This window comes from Chlorocebus sabaeus, chromosome 20 (genome assembly GCF_047675955.1).
Source record: "Chlorocebus sabaeus isolate Y175 chromosome 20, mChlSab1.0.hap1, whole genome shotgun sequence".
NCBI lineage: Eukaryota > Metazoa > Chordata > Mammalia > Primates > Cercopithecidae > Chlorocebus > Chlorocebus sabaeus.
The window spans coordinates 80,500,023-80,521,716 of NC_132923.1; the positions used below are offsets into that span (position 1 = coordinate 80,500,023).

A 21,694-nucleotide genomic window follows, 5' to 3' on the forward strand; every position below is an offset into this window, starting at 1 on the left:
TGCAAAATCCTCCTGCAAAATCCAGCGCTGGGTCTGCCCCCTGTAGCTCTTGTCCTCCCTCTTCTTGCTCCAGCCTCATGGTCCCTTTGTTGCATGCTCCCACCTCAGTCTTTGCACTTGCTGTTCTCTCTGCCCAGAACATTCTTCCCCCACAGATATGAGATCTAAGGCTCACTCACTCCCCTTCTTCAGCTCCTTGTCCAAGTATCCGTTTCTCCCATGGCCTTCTCTCATCTCCCTGTTTAAAATGGCAACCCTTCTCTTTATGGCTCTCCCTAGTCCTTATCCCTGCTTATTATTATATATATATATATATATATATTTTTTTTTATTATTGTCTTTTTTAATCGAAGGTCCCTTACTGGTCCTGCTTCCATGAGTAGCAGTGACCAGGGGAAAAGGGAGAGGAACCAGCCGGCACAGGGAGGGGTCATCTCCACAACATTCCATTTATACACAGAACTAAACAGACAAGCACAGAGTCACTATTGCGGTTAGAAGTTGGCAGCATGGGAAGGGGGAGGACCAGGTGGGGAATGGGGATGTTGTTAAAAAAAATACAGGCTCCCCCACAACTGGGGTACCTGGGGGGAACTTGGTCTGCTTCAACCCAAGAGGAATCAGAAGATCAAAAGCAGTTTGGGAAAGCCAGAACCGTCAGGGATGGAGGGAGAAGGAAAATCCAGGGGGTGGGGGGTCTGTTTGGCAACTGGGGTGAAGGGATTGCCCTCCCCCTGCTGGGATCCCCCCAGCCCCTCCGGTCTGGCAGGAAGGGGGCAGCCTGCAACCCCCGAGGGCAGGTGTGGGGCTGCCAGATGCTCCAGGCAGGGGGCCAGAAGGGGCTCACAAAGGCTTGCCCTCCAGGGAGATGACAGCACTGCCTCCCAACTTCTCTGCCAGGGTGCAGCGGTCCTTGACTTCCTCGTAGCAGTTTGCTTGCAATTCATGCTTGATCCCTGTCAGCTTCTTCTTGATGGCATCCTTGGAACTGGCATAGATCATTTTGCTCTTAAGGGGCGCACACTCAGAAGAGCCCAGAAGATAAACACCAGGTCCTCCTTCTTGCTCTCCTTGGTCTCATAGGTTGCGTCATAGAGGGCGTAGCGGCAGTCCTTGTCTGGCAGCATCTTGACAAAGGTGGCATAGGGGTCGTCGACAGTCTGGCCCACATCGCCCACCAAGATCTCCTTGCCCTCCTCCAGGATGATGTTCTTCTTGTCCTCACTCAGGCAGAAGAGCACGGCCTTCTTGCGCTTCTTCACCTCCTCTGGCGTTGAAGACTTACGCACCTTCATGTCGTTGAACACCTTGATGACACCATCAGAGACAGCCACACCGGAGGCCATGTTTCCGGAAACGAAAAGGAGCGGGCACCGAGAGCCGCAGTAGACAAGAGCGCTGCAGATGCTGCCGGGACCCGACTGAACCTATTATTATATTTTTATAGCAAGAGTGTGCAAACTGTGACTCATGGGCTGTGGGTCAACTCGAGCCCACTGCTTGTTTTTGTAAGTAAAGTTTTATTAAAACAAAGTCACATACTTTTAAAATATATTGTTTACGGCTGCTTTCCTGCTACAGTGGCAAAGTTAAGTGTGTAACAGAGAGGACTTATGGCCTGGAAAATTTAAAATATTTACTATTTATCTGCTTTTTACAGAAAAAGCTTGCTGACCCCTGCTTTGTAGCATTGATCACTATCTGACTTACTATAGATAAGTCAGTCATTTATTTGTTTATTGTAAGTTTCACCTCACTAAATTGTAAACTCCATGATTAAAGGGGCTTTGTCTGTTTACTGTTATATTCCTAATACCTACAAAGGTGCCTAGCATAGTCATTCAGTAAATATTTTTTAAATAAATAAATTATTACTTTTACAAGTTAAAAAAAAAATATATATTTTTGTCAGCAGTTTAGATAGCATCAACTGACTTCCCACCAAGTGAGAGGACACTCTTGGACCACACTTTCTTCTCCTCTCCTTCCACCTTTCCTGACTCCTGATGGTCAGCATCATTTTTATATTTTTAGTGTTGATACCAATTACATCCTGTACTATCATTATTATTACACGTTAATTGTTTTGCCTATAGATTGATTCTAAATATTCCAAAGAAGCCATATCAAATATTGTAATTGGGCAAGCAATATTTACTACAGAATCTAGGTATGTGATTGAACCCATGGAGAAGAAATGATAACTCTAAGCCATAGGCATAAAGGGCAACATGTCTGTTATCAGGGGTAAATGGATTCTCTTTTCTAACTCTCTGTCAATTGCTTAAAATCATACATATTTGGGGCATGACTTTTGTATACGCTTTCTAACCTTTCCCAAAGTTCCTAATTAATCTTTTTTTAATTCACAGAAGATATAAATGTCTTCATCAAATATTGAAGATCCTGTGCTTCTCAAACCTGTAATGTTTGAAATGGAATTTACTCTCTCCTTTAAGATTTTCACAAAACCTTTAGCTTTTTTTTCCTAATTTTGGTGGAATGCTTGTTAGATCTGTTGCATAGCTGTCAACCCTGTCTTTACATTTACTTTTGGATTTCTTCCATTGTATCTTGTATCATGTATGTTTCCCTTTCTTAGCTTCCACTTTCATTTTGCTAGATTATATCCTTAAGTAACTGTTTTTCAAAGTGGAGTTTGGGAGGTAATTCTAGTTGCTCTAACACATTACCACAAATTTGGTGACTTAAAACAACACAGATTTATTTTATTTTATTTTATTTTTTATTATTATACTTTGAGTTCTAGGGTACATGTGCATAACGTGCAGGTTTGTTACATATGTATATTTGTGCCCTGTTGGTGTGCTGCAGCCATCAACTCGTCAGCACCCATCAACTCGTCATTTACCAACACAGATTTATTATCTATAGTTCTATAGGCTACATGGCTGACATGCATCCCACTAGGCTAAAATCAAGGTATCCACAGTGCTGAGCTCTTTTCTGAAAGCTCTTGGAGTAAGTCTGTTTCCTTGCCTTTTTCAGCTTCTAGAGGTCACTGACATCCCTTGGCTTGTGGCCCCCTCCTCCATCTTCAACACCAGTAATGTTATATGTCCCTGACCGTGATTCTGTAGTAACCTTTCCCTCTAACCACAGTGTTAAAGGTTTATTGGTTTTTAAAGAATACATTGATTCTTTTAATTGACTAATCAAAATGGTATATATTTGTGGTGTATAAAATGATGTATTGAAATATGTGTATACTGTGGAATGGCTAAATCAAGCCAATTAACAAAGGTATTAAAGTATCCTGCTTTTAATGACTCATATCAAGGTCTTTAATATGATTGCATCTGCAAAGTTTCTTCTGTAATGAAAGGTAACATGTTCACAGTTCTCTGGAAATACAATGTGGATACCTTTATCTGTGGTGGAGGGCTAACAGGAGACTTGTTTTTTCTACCACCTAACATTTCAGAATCCTCCCAAATACTGAAATTTCTTTAATTAAGCTTCACACTGTTTATAGAATTCTAGGTTCAAAAACATGTTTCCTCAGAACTTTGGAGACACTTGTCCTCTGTCATTTGGGGTCTAGAATTGTTGAAACAAGATCTGAGCACAGTCTGATTTTTGTCCTTTGTAAGTACATTTACGCTCACATCCTTTGATAGCTTTTAGGACTGTTCTCTTGACATTTTATCAGACTGTGACTGGGAGTGGGTTTTTGTTTTGTTTGTTTTTCACATCTATCACATGTCGTATTGGAATAGCTCTTTCAACCTGAAGAATTGCATCTCTATTTAAGATAAATACTTTCTTCCTGTTTTTTCTTTGATAAAATTGGAACCCTCACAGCCTTCACTAGTTTCTCCACCTAGTTTTTTCATGTCTGAAACTCTTATTAAAGGAATGCTGATGCTTCTGGATTTATTCTCCATTTAGTTTAAGTTTTAATTTTCTTGTATTTTCCTTTTCCTCACCTTTTGCTACATGTTCCAAGAGATATTTTTTACTTCATTTTTCAAATTACTAATTTGGTCTTTAACCACAACCAGTCTACTACTTAGCACCTCCACTAAATTTCAAAAATGTTGACAAACATAGTTTGCACTTCCAAGAACCCTTGACTCCCTCTTTCTCATAGCAACAACAACTTCAAATTTCTCACAGATTACATATAAAATTTATTTTGAAAATTCTCTTCTATTTCTTGCTTATTTCTATTCCTCCAGATTCTGTTGTTTGCATTTTCTTAATGTTTGTCTTTCTCTTTCTCATCAGTTTTCCTCAAAGGTGGACCCAGTTGACTTCCTTTTATTTGTGAGTCTCTTGCTTGATAGCATACATAGCCGGCATAGGTTTCCTTTGTAATCCTGCAGGTTGTTTACCCAAAATGCCTTTTCTCTAGATTGGTGAGCTGGTGGTGAGCTCTGTGCAGACGAGCGTGTCTTGCTGAGTGGCAGGCTTGTCTCTATTGTGCATGGTGGGGAGCAGGCCAGTTTGCTTGCGCTCTCACAGTCTCCATGGTGAGTTGATCCTCGGGTTGGAGCACTGCAGCACGTTTCCCTTCTTGATAGAAGCATCCTTCCTCTTTCTTTTCAGGTCAAGGCAAGGTTGGGGATTTACGCTGAACTCTTCTCTGCCTCCATCCAGAACCCCTGTCTAGACTATGGGCCATCTCCAGCCTAGGCATGACTCCCTCACCATGGCCCATTCCATAGCCTTCTTGGCTGTCCTGTTTTTTCTTCAATAAGATCAGCACCCTCATGACCTTCCCTAGCTGAGGTCTTTCCAGGGCTCCATCAGGTGACACAGTGCACACACTCACCACAATCCTCTGCTTGTGTCGTGCACTGAGTTCTTATGCTCTAGTCTAAGCCTCAATGATCCCGTTTGCTTTCCACCCTCCGTGGAGACCTGAGTAAATCTCTGTTGTATGGGTATCACGCTGGTTTTCTAAAAAAAATTAGAACTAATAATGATTTATGTGTTCTATTTTGTACAACTTTGTTTAATGGGCTCTTATCTGAGTGGGTTACCTTATCTGCTACATTGAACCATAAACCTGAAATTCTAAAAGTCTAAATACAATTCAAATTTGAAGGAAATAACATGTATTGCCTCCATTAAGGAGTTTTTTTCTCCCCTCCTGTCCACCCAGATTGGTCAAGACCCCTCCTTGGGGTTCCCATGGGAGCATCTAGTGCTTCTGTTTACCATGCTACATCACATTACTATTTGACTCTCTCTGTAGTGGCTGCACCTCCAGGTTATAAGGCCTTTGAGTGCAGGTTGCATGTTCATCTTTAGATCTCCGGAGCTGCACACATAGTAGATGTGCAGTGAATATTTCCAGATTGAATGCATGTGCACCTACTCAATGAACATGAGGAATCAAAGGTGGCATCATATAGCTTTAGCTTTCAAGGAATTCAAGGCATATGGAAGAAAACAGATATGACAACAAATAATCTTCAGACAGTGTAAGTAGGGTGGGTACAAAGCGTATGGGCCCACAAGCAAGAGAATAGATAACTCTGCCAGGGGTGGGTATAGAGGTCAGGAAAGGCCCAAAGTTATGTTATGTTAGTTTTGAGGGTCACGTAGGAGCTGTCGGGAGTATTGGGAGTATTAGAGCCTTCCAGAAACAAAAGAGAAATTCAAAGTTAATTATGGCTGGGATGTAAAGTATAATGGGGGCAGTGGCAGGGGAGGGATCCTATGAAATAAGAAGGGGCTAGAGCACACCAAGAGCATTGGCAGCCCAGGAAACACTTGCATTTTATCCTGAGTTGAGACACCAGAAAGTTTTATTCAGAGAGTGGCATGATCATATTGACATAAAGATTTCGACTGCAGTATAGAGGATGGACTGGCAGAGTCCTAAAGATTCGGGACTTGAATGCAGTAGTACAGGGCAGATGTGATAAGGGATTGACCAGGGAAGTATGGGCTGGGATGCAGAGACAGATCCAGATTTAAGTGATGGCAAGAGGGTAGAATAGGCAGGGTTTGATGGCTGCTTGGTGTCAGGGGTTGCTGGAGAGGAAAGGGGGCAAACATTTTGAGGGCCCTTCCAGTGCTGGGGTTCCAGGGTCCAGTGACTACAGAAAGAACATGAGTTATGTTGGTTTTTAGTCAATGTAGAGTGAATGGCAGAAAGGCTGTGGTTGGAGTAATTTATGAGATTCCACTGGGCTGTTTCCATCTTTTCTGAAGCTGCAGATTCTAGCTGAAATGAGAAAAAGGTGCATCTTCAGTTCTGTTTTGACAGCCTGTCTACCCACTTCCTTCCCAGGAGGATGTCCTGGTAAGATGCATAATATCAGCTTCTTGTCAATTTGGTTTAATTTTTAAAAATTGGATTAGCATCCAACTGAAATGGATGTCAACTGCTTGGAATGCATCTTTGGATCCGAGTGATTTTGATATGAACCAAATGTGATCTCCTAAGAAAGGTTTTATCTATGCAGAACCTTCTTGATGTTTCAGCCACATCTCAAGTTTAACTCTTAGGAACCCAGTAAAGAAAGAAATACATTTCACTTGTTTTGCCTTTGTGGATTTATACTTTATCACGGTGATTATTTACTGTCCCTAACAAAGACAACAAAACACAAAAATGTTCATGAAAAGAAAGGGAACAGGTCTTACCACATATTGAGTGCCTTCTGTATGTTAGGCATGTCCACTAATGTTATTGCATAGATTCTCATGAGTTAGGAGGTTGGACTCAATGCCAAAAGTGGGTCTCAGACACCCAATCAGATTGAGGACTAGCTAAAACTGGGCCAGGGTGGAAGCAGCTTTGCAATCAGACATGCTCACCATTGTGCCATGTCAATTTATCATTGCCATGGCAACACTTGGGAGTTACTGCCCCTCTCCATGGCATGACCCAATGACCCCCAAACTACTACCCCTTCCCTGGAAGCTTCTGCATAAACTTCCTCTTAATTTGCATACAATTAAAAGTGGGTATAAATATGACTGCAAAACTGCCCTGAGCTGCTAACTTGTGTCTGTGGGGTAGCCCTGCTCTGCAGGGGCAGTCATGAAGCTGTGACACCACCAGAGATGTAACAGTGCCTCTTCAATAAAACTATTTTCTTCTACCTCTGGCTTGCCCTTGAATTCTTTCCTGGGCAAAGCCAAGAACCCTTGTGGGCTAAGCTCCACTTGGGGGCTCACCTACCCTGCATCACTCACAAACACATTAAAGATAAGTATTATGTCCATTTGACGGATTTGGAAATTAGATCTCATAAGGGTCTCTAAGTTAGTAAACGGAAGAGGGGAATTCAAACTCAGAACCAAGTGATGTATGGAGCACCTGTTATAGCCTGACATTACACTCACACTTCTTTATTTAATCCTCAAAGCAATATAAAACATAAAGGCTTAGAGAAGCTAAATAAAAAGAGGTTTAGCAAGATTAAATAACTTCCCCAAGGTCACTCACCCAAGACCTATGCTTTCTTTTTCCTTCTTTCTTTGTGGACCAAAGATAATTATTCTATACATAAGGGTGTGTTAACAAATACATAGGCAATATTATGTCATTGCTAGGAAAACTCTTTATGATGCTATTCAGATAAAGAGAAAGAAACCTTTTTCAGAAGCAAAAGCCTCTGTTTGCTAGAGAGCCATTCACAGAGCCTTTAGAGAGGGGACCAGAGATGGGGAGTAGGTTGCTCCAGGCCCTGTATTAGACTACTCCACATGCCACATGTAATTCTAACACCCCAAACAAACCTTTGGGGTGGATATAATTACTCCTGCTTCCCAGATAGGAAAAAACTGAAGTTCAGAAAGGTTATGTAAAGGTTAAGTAATTTGCCCAAGGTTAGGTTCCTACCCAGGTCTCTCTGACCCAAAGCCACAGGTTTTCAGGATAGTGCTAACCCACTTTGAGGGCAGTTATTTAGAGAAATGTGAAAAGGAAGAAGGTGATCAGAACGCAAGCTCTGCCATTGGCATTTCATTTGGCCCCTGATGTTTCCCTGGGTAGGTGGTGAATAAACGCCCTTTGATGAAATTTGCAGATGATTCTAAATCAGGCCCTAGGTAAACATGAGTAGCACAGAAAAGCAATACAAATGATCCCAAATGAGGGAGGCTAGAAGTGCAGGCAGGAAATGACATGATGAGACTGATTACCACACGGGAAATTCTGAATTAAAACATCTGGATAGGCCAATGTGAAACAGGCCACTAACATTAGCACCTTTCAGTAGCTCCAGCTCCGCAGTTGGAAGGGCCTGAGTAAATCCTCTCAAATCCTGTCACTGCTTTGTTAGCTGAGTTTATGTAACATTCTAGATCCTTTGTTGTCATGTCAATCATGTTCGTGGGATGTTCACGAGGATTAGATAGTATCTTAATAAACTGCTTTCTTTGCTCTTTCATAAGAAGCAACTTCTCATCTGTTCAAGTTTTAGCATGAGATTACAGCAATTTAGTCACATCCTCAGGTTCCACTTCTAATTCTAGTTTTCTGTTTCCACCATATCTGCTATTACTTCCTCTACTGAAGTTTTGAATTCCTCAAATTCATCCATGAGGGTTGGAGTCAATTTCTTCCAAATTCCCATTAAGTACTGACCTCTTCCCATGAATCAAAAATGTTCTTTATGGCATCTAGAATGGTGAATCTTTTCCAGAAGGTTGTCAATTTACTTTGTCCAGATCCATCAGAGGAATCACCACCAAGGGCAGCTATAGCCTTATTAAATGTATTTCTTAAATAATAAGTCTTGAAAGTCAAAATTACTCCTTGATCCTTGGGCTACAGGATGGTTGTTGTGTTAGCAGGCACGAAAACAATGTTAATCTTGTTGCACAGCTGTACTGGAGCCCTTGGGTGACTAGGTGCATTGTCAATGAGCAGCAATATTTTGAAAGGAATCTTTTTATCTGAGCAGTAGGTCTCAATGGTGAGCTTAAACTATTCAGTAAACTCTTCTGTAAATGAATTTTGCTGTCATCCAGGCTTTGTTGTTGCATTATTAGAACACAGGTAGAGTAGATTTATCATAGTTCTGAAGAGTCCTAGGATCTCCTTAATGATACATAAGCATTACCATTAGGAAATGGTAATGCCCAACATAAGTCACCAGCTGCATTAGCCTCTGACAAGAGAGTCAGCCTGTCCTTTGAAACTTTAGAGCCAGGCATTGACTTCTCCTCTCTAGCTATGAAAGTCCTAGAGGGCTTCTCCTTCCAATAGAAGGTTGTTTACATTTACTTCCACATTGAAAATCTGATGTTCGGAAACAACAGGTGCTGGAGAGGATGTGGAGAAATAGGAACACTTTTACACTGTTGGTGGGAGTGTAAACTAGTTCAACCATTATGGAAAACAGTATGGCGATTCCTCAAGGATCTAGAACTAGATGTACCATATGACCCAGCCATCCCATTACTGGGTATATACCCAAAGGATTATAAATTATGCTGCTATAAAGACACATGCACACGTATGTTTATTGCAGCACTATTCACAATAGCAAAGACTTGGAATCAACCCAAATGTCCATCAGTGACAGACTGGATTAAGAAAATGTGGCACATATACACCATGGAATACTATGCAGCCATAAAAAAGGATGAGTTTGTGTCCTTTGTAGGGACATGGATGCAGCTGGAAACCATCATTCTCAGCAAACTATCACAAGAACAGAAAACCAAACACCGCATGTTCTCACTCATAGGCGGGAACTGAACAATAAGATCACTTGGACTCGGGAAGGGGAACATCACACACCGGGGCCTGAGGGGGGAGGGATTGCATTGGGAGTTATACCTGATGTAAATGACGAGTTGATGGGTGCAGCACACCAACATGGCACAAGTATACATATGTAGCAAACCTGCACGTTGTGCACATGTACCCTACAACTTGAAGTTTAATAATAATAAATAAATTTAAAAAAAAAAAAAAACTACAGACTTAAAATGAAAACATCAAAAAAAAAAAAAAAAGAAAAGAAAAAAAAAAAGAAAATCTGATGTTCAGTGTAGCCACCTTCATCAATGATCTTAACTAGATCTTCTGAATTACTTTCTGCAGCTTCTACTTCAGCATTTGCTGCTTCACCTGCAGACAGTTTCTTTCCTTAAACTTCATGAACCAACTTCTGCTAGCTTCCACTTTTCTTTTGCAGCTTCTTCACCTCTCTCAGCCTTCATAGAATTGAAGAGAATGAAGGCTTTGCTCTGGATTAGGCTTGGGCTTAAAACAATGTTGAGACTGGTTTGATTACCCAAACCATTGGAACTTTCCTCATGTGAGCAATAGGCTGTTTCTCTTTTTTTTTTTTTATCACCTGTATGTTCACTGGAATAGCATTTTTAGTTTCTTTTAAGAACTTTTCTTTTGCATTCATAACTTGGCTAATTCTTTGGCACAAGAGACCTAGATTTTGGTCCCATGTTGGTTTTTGACTTTCCTACCTCACTAAGCTTAATCATTTTTAGTCTTTGATTTAAAGTTAGAGGTTTGATGTGTGACTCTTCCTTTTATTTGAACACTTAAGAGGCCATTGTAGAGTTATTATTTGGCCTAATTGTAATATTGTTGCATCTCAAGGAATAGCGAGGCCTGAGGAAAGGGAAAGAGATGGGAGAATGGCCAGGGGGTGGAGTAGTCAGAACATGCACATTTATCAATTAAGTTCACCATCTTAGATGGATGTGGTTCGTGGCGCCCCCAAATAACCACAACAGTAACATCTGATCACAGAGCATTGATCACAGATCACCATAAAATATATAATAATAATGTAAATGTTTGAAATATTGTGAGGATTACCAAATGTGATATGGAGATATAAAGTGAGTATATGCTGTTGGAAAATCGTGCTTAAGATTTGCTTAAGGCAGTATTGCCACAAACTTTCAATTTGTGAAGAATGCAACATCTGCAAAGTGCACTAAAGTAAAAGTGCAATAAAATGAGGTATGTCTATAAACCATAGTACATGATTCTCCCCTAAATATCTGAATGTCTGAATTCACTGAATTCTTATAGCAGTACTCTGAGATAGGTACTCTTAAGTTTTAACAAGTACTTGGAGAATGGAATGTTACTAATCTATCAGTCAATCAAATCAAAAGTGAAATGTCCAGCAAAAGTAATTTGTAAATATTCAAGCACCATAAAAATATAAGTTAGCATTTTGGTTCTTCTATTTCTCTACTTTGATGTAGGGGGCACACTGCTCAGGCTTATAAAAAAGGGAGGAGAATAATTTATAGAGAATTCAGAAACATTGTTCTTCACTTAGGTGATTTCATTTAATCTTTACTACAGCTATTTGAGGAAGATATAACTAGCCCATTTTATAAATTTGGGAACCAAAACTCAGATAAATTAAGTAGTTTAGTAGCTTGCTCAATAGCCACCTGACTATGAAGTGGCAAAGTTATGATCCCAACCCAAGTTGGCTATCTCTAAAGCCCTGGTGCTTCCGGAAATGGCTAGGGAAGAAGAGGAGGCAGGGAAATGGAGAGCAGAAAAATAGGAGGATTACGATGGGTTTGCAGGGCTCTACAAGCAGGACTGGATTACAACAGGGAATAAAAATATCAAGGCTGGGAGAGGTGCCTTATGCCTATAATCCCAGCTCTTTGGGAGGCCAAGGCAGGCAGATCAGTTGAGGCCAGGAGTTCCAGATCGGCCTGGCCAACACAGTGAAACCCCATCTCTCCTAAAAATACAAAAATTAGCTGGGCATGGTGGTGGGCACCTGTGATCCCAGCTACTCGAGAGTCTGAGGCAGGAGAATCGCTTGAACCCAGGAGGCAAAGGTTGTAGTGAGCTGAGATTGTGCCACTGCACTCCAGCCTGAGTGACAGAGCAAGACTCCATCTCTTTCTCTCTCTCTCTCTCTATATATATATACACATATATACAGAAGAACTGGAGCATTGCATCTACTCTGCTTTCAGCATGATCTCAAACATTTTTCTTATTCTGAGAGTCAGAAGCAGATGTCCCTGAAGTACCTCTGTTCTCAGGGAAAGGCTGATGAGCACTCTGAAGGGAAGAGCAAGGGTTGAGATGTGTGCCTGTGGGGTCTATGAACTGTGAACACAGTGATTACTGTGCTTGGGTTATACTCCTTTCCCCCCCCGCCCAAGTGTCAGCAAGAAAGCATAGTGCAAGTGGCATGAATACTGGACCAGAACTTAGGTGATAGCACCTGGGAACCTCGCTAACTTGCTTTCTGCCCTTTGGCTCTCCCCAGTACCCCCCTCTAGAAGATCTCCTTCTTAACTGAGTAAGAGTGGACTGGACCAACTGACATGCAAAGGCCCTTCCTGAATTATATCCTATGGTCTTAATTTATTGTTTTATATTCTAACTTCCTGCATCTTAAAGAGGGTGATTCAGGTCTAACTTTGAAAGAAGATGGGGCATTCTCGTCTGGTATTTCTGAAGCATACCTTTATTAATGTCACATCTATGCTTAGGTCTCTTGTATGATATTTTTGCAAATTTCTTACACTATGTGTTTCAGGCCCTGTACTCAGTACTTTAAATGCTTATATTATTTAATCAGATCATATGGGTGGTAGTGAGGGAAATGGGGGTGAAATGCCTGAAAGGTAGATTCCCTGTTTGCAATCCCAGGTTCACTTAGTACTAACTGTGAAACCTTGAACGAGTTACTAACCTCTCTAGGCTTCAGTTTATCCTCTGTAAAAGAGAGTAATAATAGTACCTACCTGACGGAGTTGTTGAGAGGAGTAAATGAGTCTGTTTTTGGAAAGCACTTAGAAGAGTATCCGGCCCATAGTAAACACTCAATGATATGTTATTTTTAAAATAAATTCTTACCAACACTCTCATTTACACATGAGAAAATGGACCTTCAGAAAGTTTAAGGAACTTACTTGAGGTCCTAGAATAAGCAGATGCTAGGAATAGTGATGGCAGTTTTAGGATATTTTGATTGTATTTCAACCATGGACTTGGAATTGCTTATATAGTAACTAACACTCTCTTACCTATGGTACTCTACAGCCAGAGATTTCTAAACCACAAGGCAGGCCAAGCCATTCCCAGATTAAACCCTGCGCTGGCTCTTCCTTGTGAAGAGGAAATAAATCTGAGCTCCTTAGTATTACACAGAGACTACTTCTTATTTATATATATATTTATTATTTTTAATTTCAATAGGTTTTTGGGAAACAGGTGGTGTTTGTTTAAATGAATAAATTCTTTGGTGGTGATTTCTGTGACTTCAGTGCACCCATTACCCAAGCGGTGTACCCTGCATTCAATGTGTCAGACTTCTTTCTACCTCCCCAACCTCATTGCGGCACCCCAACCCACCCAGAGATCTTTGCTTTAGACCTTCACTTAGGACTTTTCCCTAAGTGCTTAGAATGGTGTTTCTCCTTCTGTACTGACCAACTCCTTCTTGGCCTTCAGTTTTCACTTAGATGTTAGCGCTTCTAAGAAGCAATAGCCCAAGAATCCCTTCCAATGTTCACTTGGAACCTTCTCTCTCATCACTTCCCCTGATCTGCTTATTTGTCCTTATAACTTCTTTGCTGAATCCTATTTAGACTGATATGCCATTTCATTGTGGGATGGATCAGTCTCCAATTTGGAACTTTTGGAAGGTGCCATTCTCATCTCTCTAGGCCATTCCTGCTTACCCAAGGAAGATGAGTCAGCACTCAGTTTATAATATGAGCATGATGAATGGATACAATTCCAGCCAAAAATGGTGGGAAGAAAAATCCTTTTCAGTTCTCTTAGCATGGTGGCCCTATTATGGTTACAATATGATTTCCTTGAAGTCTTGTAAAATTTTGACAGGATCCCCTGAGCTGTTCTTTGGGGAATTTTCTCTAGGACTTTTTTCACAAGACTGAACCTCAAGGCTCTTAATTATGCCACAGGACAGCAGGGAAGCAGTTGAGGAGGTGAAATTAATGAAAAGGATTCTTATCATAAGCTCCCTCTCTAATTTGGGGAAACAGAAACCTATGCATGTTTTCTCAATAAGCACTCTATCAGAAGCCTTCTTATCCTGACAGCCTTCACTCTTTCATAAACACAGCAAGAATAACCTCTGGACACTGGCCTACCATAGTCAAGTATGAAAATGTGAATTCCATGGGTCACTGTTTTTGCAGCCGCCAGATGTGGATGAAAGAGGAAGGGTGTTTTATTGTGTTTTCTCAAGAAACAGAGAAAGGTCTGTCCTGAGATGGGCCTACTTTTCTCCCACACAAGTGGCCACCATGTGGCCAGAGGACAGCTAGCTAATTTGCAAGATTAAGCTTTTCCAAATATTTGGAATTGGTCCATTCTGTCTTCAGCTAATAAAATAGATCTTTGCTCCAAAATGGATTTAGGAAGCAGACAGAAGAGCTCCTAAGGGCTTGTTGGCATGTTACCTGTTAACAGGGTCTGTCAAATGGATACACAATGGGTAGGCTCCATATGGACTGTCTCCAACTTGACCTCTCTAGGATGCCTGCCTTCATGCAGTGGTTCTGCCAATGGCAGATGGTATCCAGTGCCAACTGATGCTGAAATGCCCAGGGTATAAGCTTCTGTTCTCTGTCATTCACTCACACCTGAGTAGTGAATACACTGAAACAAGCATACATTAGAGAAACACATGCACAAGTGAGGAATCCATATTAATTGCAAATATCTGATTTAAGGATTCATTCATTAGTTTAATATTGGGTGTCTACTATGTGCCAGAGACTTTGCCAGGTATTAGGGAAATAGATGAAATAAGACATGGCTCCTGCCATAAAGGAGCTTATGGTTTATTTGGGGAGGCAGAGTTATAAACATCTATAATATAAAGTGCTATAAGCTGCAAAAGAGCTCTGGAGAAGGAGCCCCAGGGTCTGTCTGGGAGAGGCAGGGGAAGTTTATAGTGGAAGTAGCCCTTGCATTGGGTCTTAGAGAATAAGTAGGCGGTTTCCAGTGGGAGAAGTATGTTCAGGACAGAAGCACAGACCCTTTAGAGAGCATTCTGTGTTTGGAGAATGGCAAGTTTTCACGTGTCTGGATTGTGAAGTGGGAGGGAAGGTAGAGGTGACTTGGGGGAAGACCAGGGCCAAGTCATCTGGGCATTAGTCATGCTAATTAATTTATATTTGACTCTGTAGGCAATGGGGGGACATGGTGGAGAACTGAATCATATTAGTGGAAGAGCAACATGGTCATGCTACAGTGTAGAAAGTGGTTTAGAGGTGAGTGGGGCAATAAATATTTAGTCCAGAGAGTGAAGCGCAGCTGCCAACAACTAACTATAATACAGGGTAATGAGTTTTAATATAGCGAGCTGGGGCTCTTCCTTTCACTCCTCAAATCTTTCTCTCCACTCTTCAGAATGTTCTGTGCCCCAGGGGGATGACCTGCATGGACTCTTCTAATGGGCTTCCTATCCCTCTGGGTCTAGTTGGGTTCTGCTCATAGAAGCACAGGAGGGAGATGGAAAAGAGAGAGGAGAGTGAAGTCAAGGTATTTATTCCCTTGGGTGCTTCCCGGAGGAGTCACCTTGGGCTGATTTTGTTCCCTGATGGAAGCCATAGCTTCTCTTAAGGGGGCCCTCTCCACAAAACTCTTTCCTTTTGCGTTCCAGTAACCCCTCCTGTCCTTAGTCCTTCAGGTGTAGGGATGCTAAAAGCCTTGCTAGCATTTGAGTATGATGCTATTCCTTATGGTTTCTCTACATTCTGCACACATCTTCCTAAATCATCCTTTATTAAATCCTGTTTGCATTGTCCAAATTTGAGTAGGTTGTCATTTCATGGTGGGGCCCTGACTACTCTGTACAAAGTGGCACAGGAGTAGAGGGCACGGAAAAGTTAGTTCTGCCTGGGGCAGGGAAGAAGGGATCAAGAAGAAGAGGCAGCACTGGAGCCCTGTACTGAAAGATGAGATGGAGTTTCCTAGGCATCGAAAGTATGAAAGGCATCCTGGACTGAAGGAACAGAGTCAATCAGTGAACGGCTGAGTGAAGAAATAGGCATTTGTAGGGAGCAGTGACTGACAGGAGAGGAGGGGGCTGACAAGGGAGGTGAGGTACTACAGGAGGTGAAGGGGCAAAGATGAAGTTGGGTCAGAGTGGAAGAGCTTTGAATGCCAGCTGAGGAGTTTGTGCTTTCTTCCAGAGGAAAAGGGGCAAGAATGGTGACCACACTGGGAAATGAGTCATATGAGGAGTGATAGGGGATATGTGGGTGTTTATCTTGGAGAAAAGACTTGGGAGTATGATTGTCATCTTCAAATATGTGGAGGATCTGGATAACGATATGGCACGATGCATCATGAGTTCATAGTATTTGGCCTGGGAATTCTATGTCTAGGAATTTAGCTGAAGGAAATAATCCCAAATGTAGACAAAACCTTCTGGCCAAAAACATCCATTGCTGCATTATTTATAATAACCAAGAATTGGAAACAACCTAAATGCCCAGTGACAGAACAGTTGTTAAATGAGTATGGCAGGTCTTTACAATAGAATATTATGTGGCTGTTAACACAGGGTGTACAAAAAGTTTAAAGGTGCAGGAACATGCTTTTAATATGTTAAGTGAAAAAATTGGATATAAAATGTCTATGTAATTCAGTAATATACAAAAATAATATGAACTAAATAAAGATGTCAAAATCTTATTCGTAGCTATCACTATTGATGACTTTGTGGGTGATTGATATTCTCAGGCTGTTCCAAAGATCATTTGTAAACAGAAGTTGGGAGCTGGTAGTACCATTAAGATAAGTACACAACCTCCCAAGTGAAAATCGTTGAATGTGACCCCTACCATTTAAATACATATTTTATGCTGTTTGTTTATCCCCATCATCACCACCACCATTGAATTTATTGAACGGGTACCATCTATTAGGCATGTGCTACTTTTTTTCCTACATATTTTATCTCTTAACCCTTTTAACTTTGTAAAAGTTTTGTTTTTACTTGTGAGACAAGAAAACAAGAGCTCAGAGAGGTCAAGCAACTTGTCCAAGATTATTCTACAAGTAAATTTCATAGTTGAGATTTGAACCCAGGACATGTGATTCCAAATTGTGAGGCTGTACTGTTGGTGTATTACTTTTGCATACTCACATCGTTGTCTCCAGTCATATGTCCCTGACTAGAAGTTTTTCCCAATAATGAACTCCAGTGGTCAAAATGGTACATCTTCTTGGTAATACATTATAGATGCTGACTGCATTTTAAGTAGGTGACCCAAGTGGGACGAAGTCCTTTGAACGGGAGAAAGATTCATAGTAAATGCAGTAATAACTTGTTTAAGAAAAGTGATAAATAATATTGATGAGCTCTTATCATGTGTCAAGCAATATTCTAAGTTTTTTACATGAACTTTTATAGCACTCTATAAGCTTAGCACTATTACAGTCTTCATTTTACATACAAGGACACTGTGTTTAAATAATTTGTCCAAGGTGACACAGCTAGACGACATATACAGCTCACTATGCTTCCTACAGTGCAATATTGCCTCTGGATAAGTGCGTAATGAAGTGAAAAAGGAATTTTTAATCTTAATGGCTAGTGCCAGAATTCTTTTTTTTTTTTTTTGAGGCAGAGTCTTACTCTCTCTCCCAGGCTGGAGTGCAGTGGTATGATCTCGGTTTACTGCAGCCTCCATCTCCCGAGTTCAAGCGATTCTCCTGCCTCAGCCTCCTGAGTAGTGGGGATTACAGGTGTGTGCCACCAAACCCAGCTTTATCTTTCTTTATTAAAATACCTCAATAGGCTGGAAGTGGTGGCTCACGCCTGTAATCCCAGCACTTTGGGAGGCTGAAGAGGGCCTGAGGTCCGGAGTTTGAGACCAGCCTGACCAACATGGAGAAACCCCTTCCCTACTAAAAATACAAAACTAGCCGGGCGTGGTGGCACACGCCTGTAATCTCAGTTACTCAGGTGGCTGAGGCAGAAGAATCGCATGAACCCCGGGAGGCTGAGGTTGCGGTGAGCTGAGATCGTGCCATCGAACTCCAGCCTGGGAGACAAGAGCGACACTTCGTCTCAAACAAACAAAACAAAACAAAACAAAACCCTCGATAAACTACTTTGGAATAAAAATTTTAGCAACCGCTTCAGCAAAAAAGAACAGTCAAGCTTCTCTGCCTGAGAAAGTGAGAGGAGTTTGTTTTTCGCTCTAGAAAAGGAGAAGGGAGGGAGACGTGTAGATCCTGCAGTGCGGGTGGGAAGGCCAGCCGGCAGCAGCAAGGGGCAGAGATGGAATGCAGGGAGGCCAAGGGCATAGAGAGAGCAGGTTACACCTTCACTTTAATTTGAAGTTAGTTGTGTCTTAAATGTAAAGTTTGAAGTTAGTTGTGCCTTAAATCTCACCCTCCAGAATGTCAGTGAGTACTACTATGCTCACAAACAATGTATGATTATGTTGTTGTTGTTACTGGAAATTGAAGAAGGGCCTGAATTTTATATCTGCCTCAACACTGTGTGAAACAAGGTTGACAAATTTAAACTGGGATCCTAGAACCATATACGTACTATCAAGAAATGCCCCTGGAATTTGCAGAAAAGTGTGTGTGTGTGTGTGTGTGTGTGTGTGTGTGTGTGTAGGGATGTGTTTAGACTTTCAGTGTCTGGAACTGGGGGCTCCAGGAAGTATTTTTTAGATGTCTCCAGGAACAGAGGCCCCAGCCAACACCTGAGTTACCTACTTCATCTGGTTTAAATTTCCTGACCCTCCTGTAATCTCTTGCTCTGGTCCTTTTTTTTCAAAAGAAATAAACTGTGTTCAGAGAAGGTACAGAACTTCTTCAGGTCCGCAAGGAAAAGGAAGTGCTGGGACGCACAGCCAGGCTGGTCCAATGGATTACAAAGCCCATGGCTTCCCGGGACCTTGGCTGCCTCCTCTGTCTTGGTTTTGCTTTTCTGTTGAACCTCTCAAGGAGACCACTGCAACTTCAGTGGTGGAGATTCTGAATCTCTGGGTATTGGGATAGTCCAGGTCTTAGTCCATAGGCCAGGCCTTAACACTAAGTCAGCAACCCGGTTGGACCTCCTCATTTGGTTATACAGAAGAACAGATGACGCTAGGCCCCTGTGAGGGTGAGCCAATGGGCTAATTTGGGAGAGCAACAGGTTATTGGTAAAGATTTTAAAAGTAATAGTTTCCCAGTCTTACAAATGTGCAAGACACATTTTCCCAGTTTTAGACCTGCAAATTCTTATTACGATGTGCTCAGCCTTATCACTGAATTTTCATAATTCTCAAATATTTTTAAAATTGAAAATGAATACACGTTGAACATTTGAGAACTACGAAAAAGAGTAAAGGAGACAAAATCTTAGGAATTTTAGCATGATATTATCAGTAAAAAATACCTTTGACAATTTGGTTCATAAAAGCCATCCCTTATTGTTTTAATTTGCATTGCTTTGAATACTCAGGGAGACTCCCACACCTTTCCATACATCAACTGACAATTTGTTTCTTCTTTCATAAATTGCTCTTTTATTCCTTTGGCCCCTCTTTTTCTGGATAAAATTTTTGTTTATATTGAAAATAGAGTTCTCTTACAAGCCATGAAAAGAGGCGGTTGTCCAAATATCCTAGCACTTCACCTATATAATAACTGTCTTTCTTTGGCTTCCCCATGTATAAAGATGAGGGGGAAGTGAGTTAGCATAATCATGATAGAGAGCGGTATTTCCCCAATTGTGCTTTCTGGAACAATAATACAAGGGGAAGTTAGTGGGTATAATGGGGGAAAGGGCTCAAATGAGTTGGAAAATCCTTTATTAAATAAAAATAAATGGTTTCCCAATTGTAGTAAAACTATAGAATATGCTGTAGGCTTTTGGTGTTCATAGGGACCAAGACTTCTCTAGAAAGGGGTAGAAGATAACATTTCCCACTCAGCACCTCAGGCTCTTCAGACATCCCTGGTGTGGAGGAAAGAATGTAGGAGAGGGTGGTGGCCAAAGGCCTGTTTTTCTCCAGGTTTGACACTGATATGTTTTATGACTGTAGGCAAATTCCAACATCCAATCACTAGTAAAATAAACAAGGATATGTTTGAGATGAGGCTTGAAGTATGCATAGGATTTTGATATGAGAAAAGAGGTTTCAGGTGGAGGCAATTGAATGGGCAAAGTCCAAGATGCTTTTCTACCCAGAGAGATACCAAACCAAATACTGTAATTCTGGCCCCCTGTTTTGTAACAACCCCACCCTTTGAGTAGAAAACAGATGTGTTTTCTTCTGAGACACAGTTTCACCAAGTGCCAAGATTTTAAAATTCTATTTCAATGCTCAGAAACCCGCCTACCTTTTCCGAAGTGTTCCTGCCCACCTAGATAGACCACATCATAAAAATTCATATTTGAAATAAGAAACCTCAGTGCTTCAGTCACTTTGACAGCCAGACTTTGGGCTTATGGAGAAATTACAGATGAATGTCTTTAAAATTCAGTAAAAGACTTTTATGATCCGTTACTTGAATAGCAGGTCTAGAATTTTCATACATGGTTTATTTATACTAATTGTATAAAATATCCATGCAAACTCATTAGAAAAGTATCTGTTTTATTAAGGTGGGGGGGGGGAAGCATGAACCAGAAGATTATTTGGATTGCTAATTGTGAAATAAGTTACTCGTTTTTAGAAAAATCTTGAATTTGCAGTCGTTGTATTACATGTATAATGTAATGCATTTCAATTCACTCAAATTTCTCAAACATCTCTTTTGCATCTGGCACAGCGTTGGAGCATTCTTGCTATCCAGAAGCTCACAGACTAGAACACAGCTAAAAATAATCATGCAGTGCCCCCAAAACTATGTTAGTGTTCTCAACAAAAAAATCCTACAGATCCCAGAGAAAAGAGTGACTGTCTTGCTTGGGGAGATACATAAATTCCACAGAGATAACATTTAAGCTACCTCGTAAAGCTGAATAGGATTTTCTCCTTAAAAGGAAGGACATAAAGTCATTCCTTACTCCAAGAAGCCTTCCCTCATCTTCATAACCAAGTCAATTTCTTCTACCATTACTCTCATAAACAATGTTCCTCCCCAGTGAAGCATGTACCATCTCCGAAGTTCCCATTTCTTTGTACCATTTCCTAGTTCATATCTGTTTACTTCATCTAGTTAACGTTAGACTTTACGTCCAGTGGAGGTAGGGGCCATATCCTTCTTTTTTCCCTATTCAGAACTCAGGTCAGAGAAGGAGCTCAGCAAATGTTGAAATGGATAAACAGCATGAACAAAGACAAAGAAACAGGAGGTAAGGGCACTTTAGGGGAACAAAGAGCAAGTTATTCAACACATCGGGAGTAGGATGCAGAATGGACCTGGAATTGGCAAAAATTTGAGCAAAAATGTGCTAGCTCTTAGGTACCAATTTTGAACTAAAGTAACCAGAGGGAAGTGAAAGTTAGCCAAGCAGCATTTCTGAAAGGCCAGGTTGACTCTCTCCAACACCCTGAGTCCGTCTGTGGTTTCCTACGTCCTGTCTTGTGGTTGAAGTCCTTGTCTACTCTAAGGCTGCAGGTGGACAGACCTTTAAGCATTTTTGGTTTTTCAAATAACTCCTTTTAGTTCAAAGACATTTTATTCTGCCTACTCATTCAAAGTAAAGAGGAGCTTTGGGGACAACAAAATCCTCAACCTTCCAAGTGAGGTTCATGTTCTGCCTCATTTAGTTCTTGAGCCTCAGAGCTAGAAAGGACA

At 41.1% G+C, this 21,694-nt stretch overlaps 1 pseudogene; it reads right to left on the reverse strand.

Moving 5' to 3' along the window:
* Positions 1 to 321: 321 nt before the first annotated feature.
* Positions 322 to 1,429, reverse strand: LOC140709236 (cofilin-1 pseudogene; annotated as a pseudogene).
* Between the last annotated feature and the right edge of the window lie 20,265 nt (positions 1,430 to 21,694).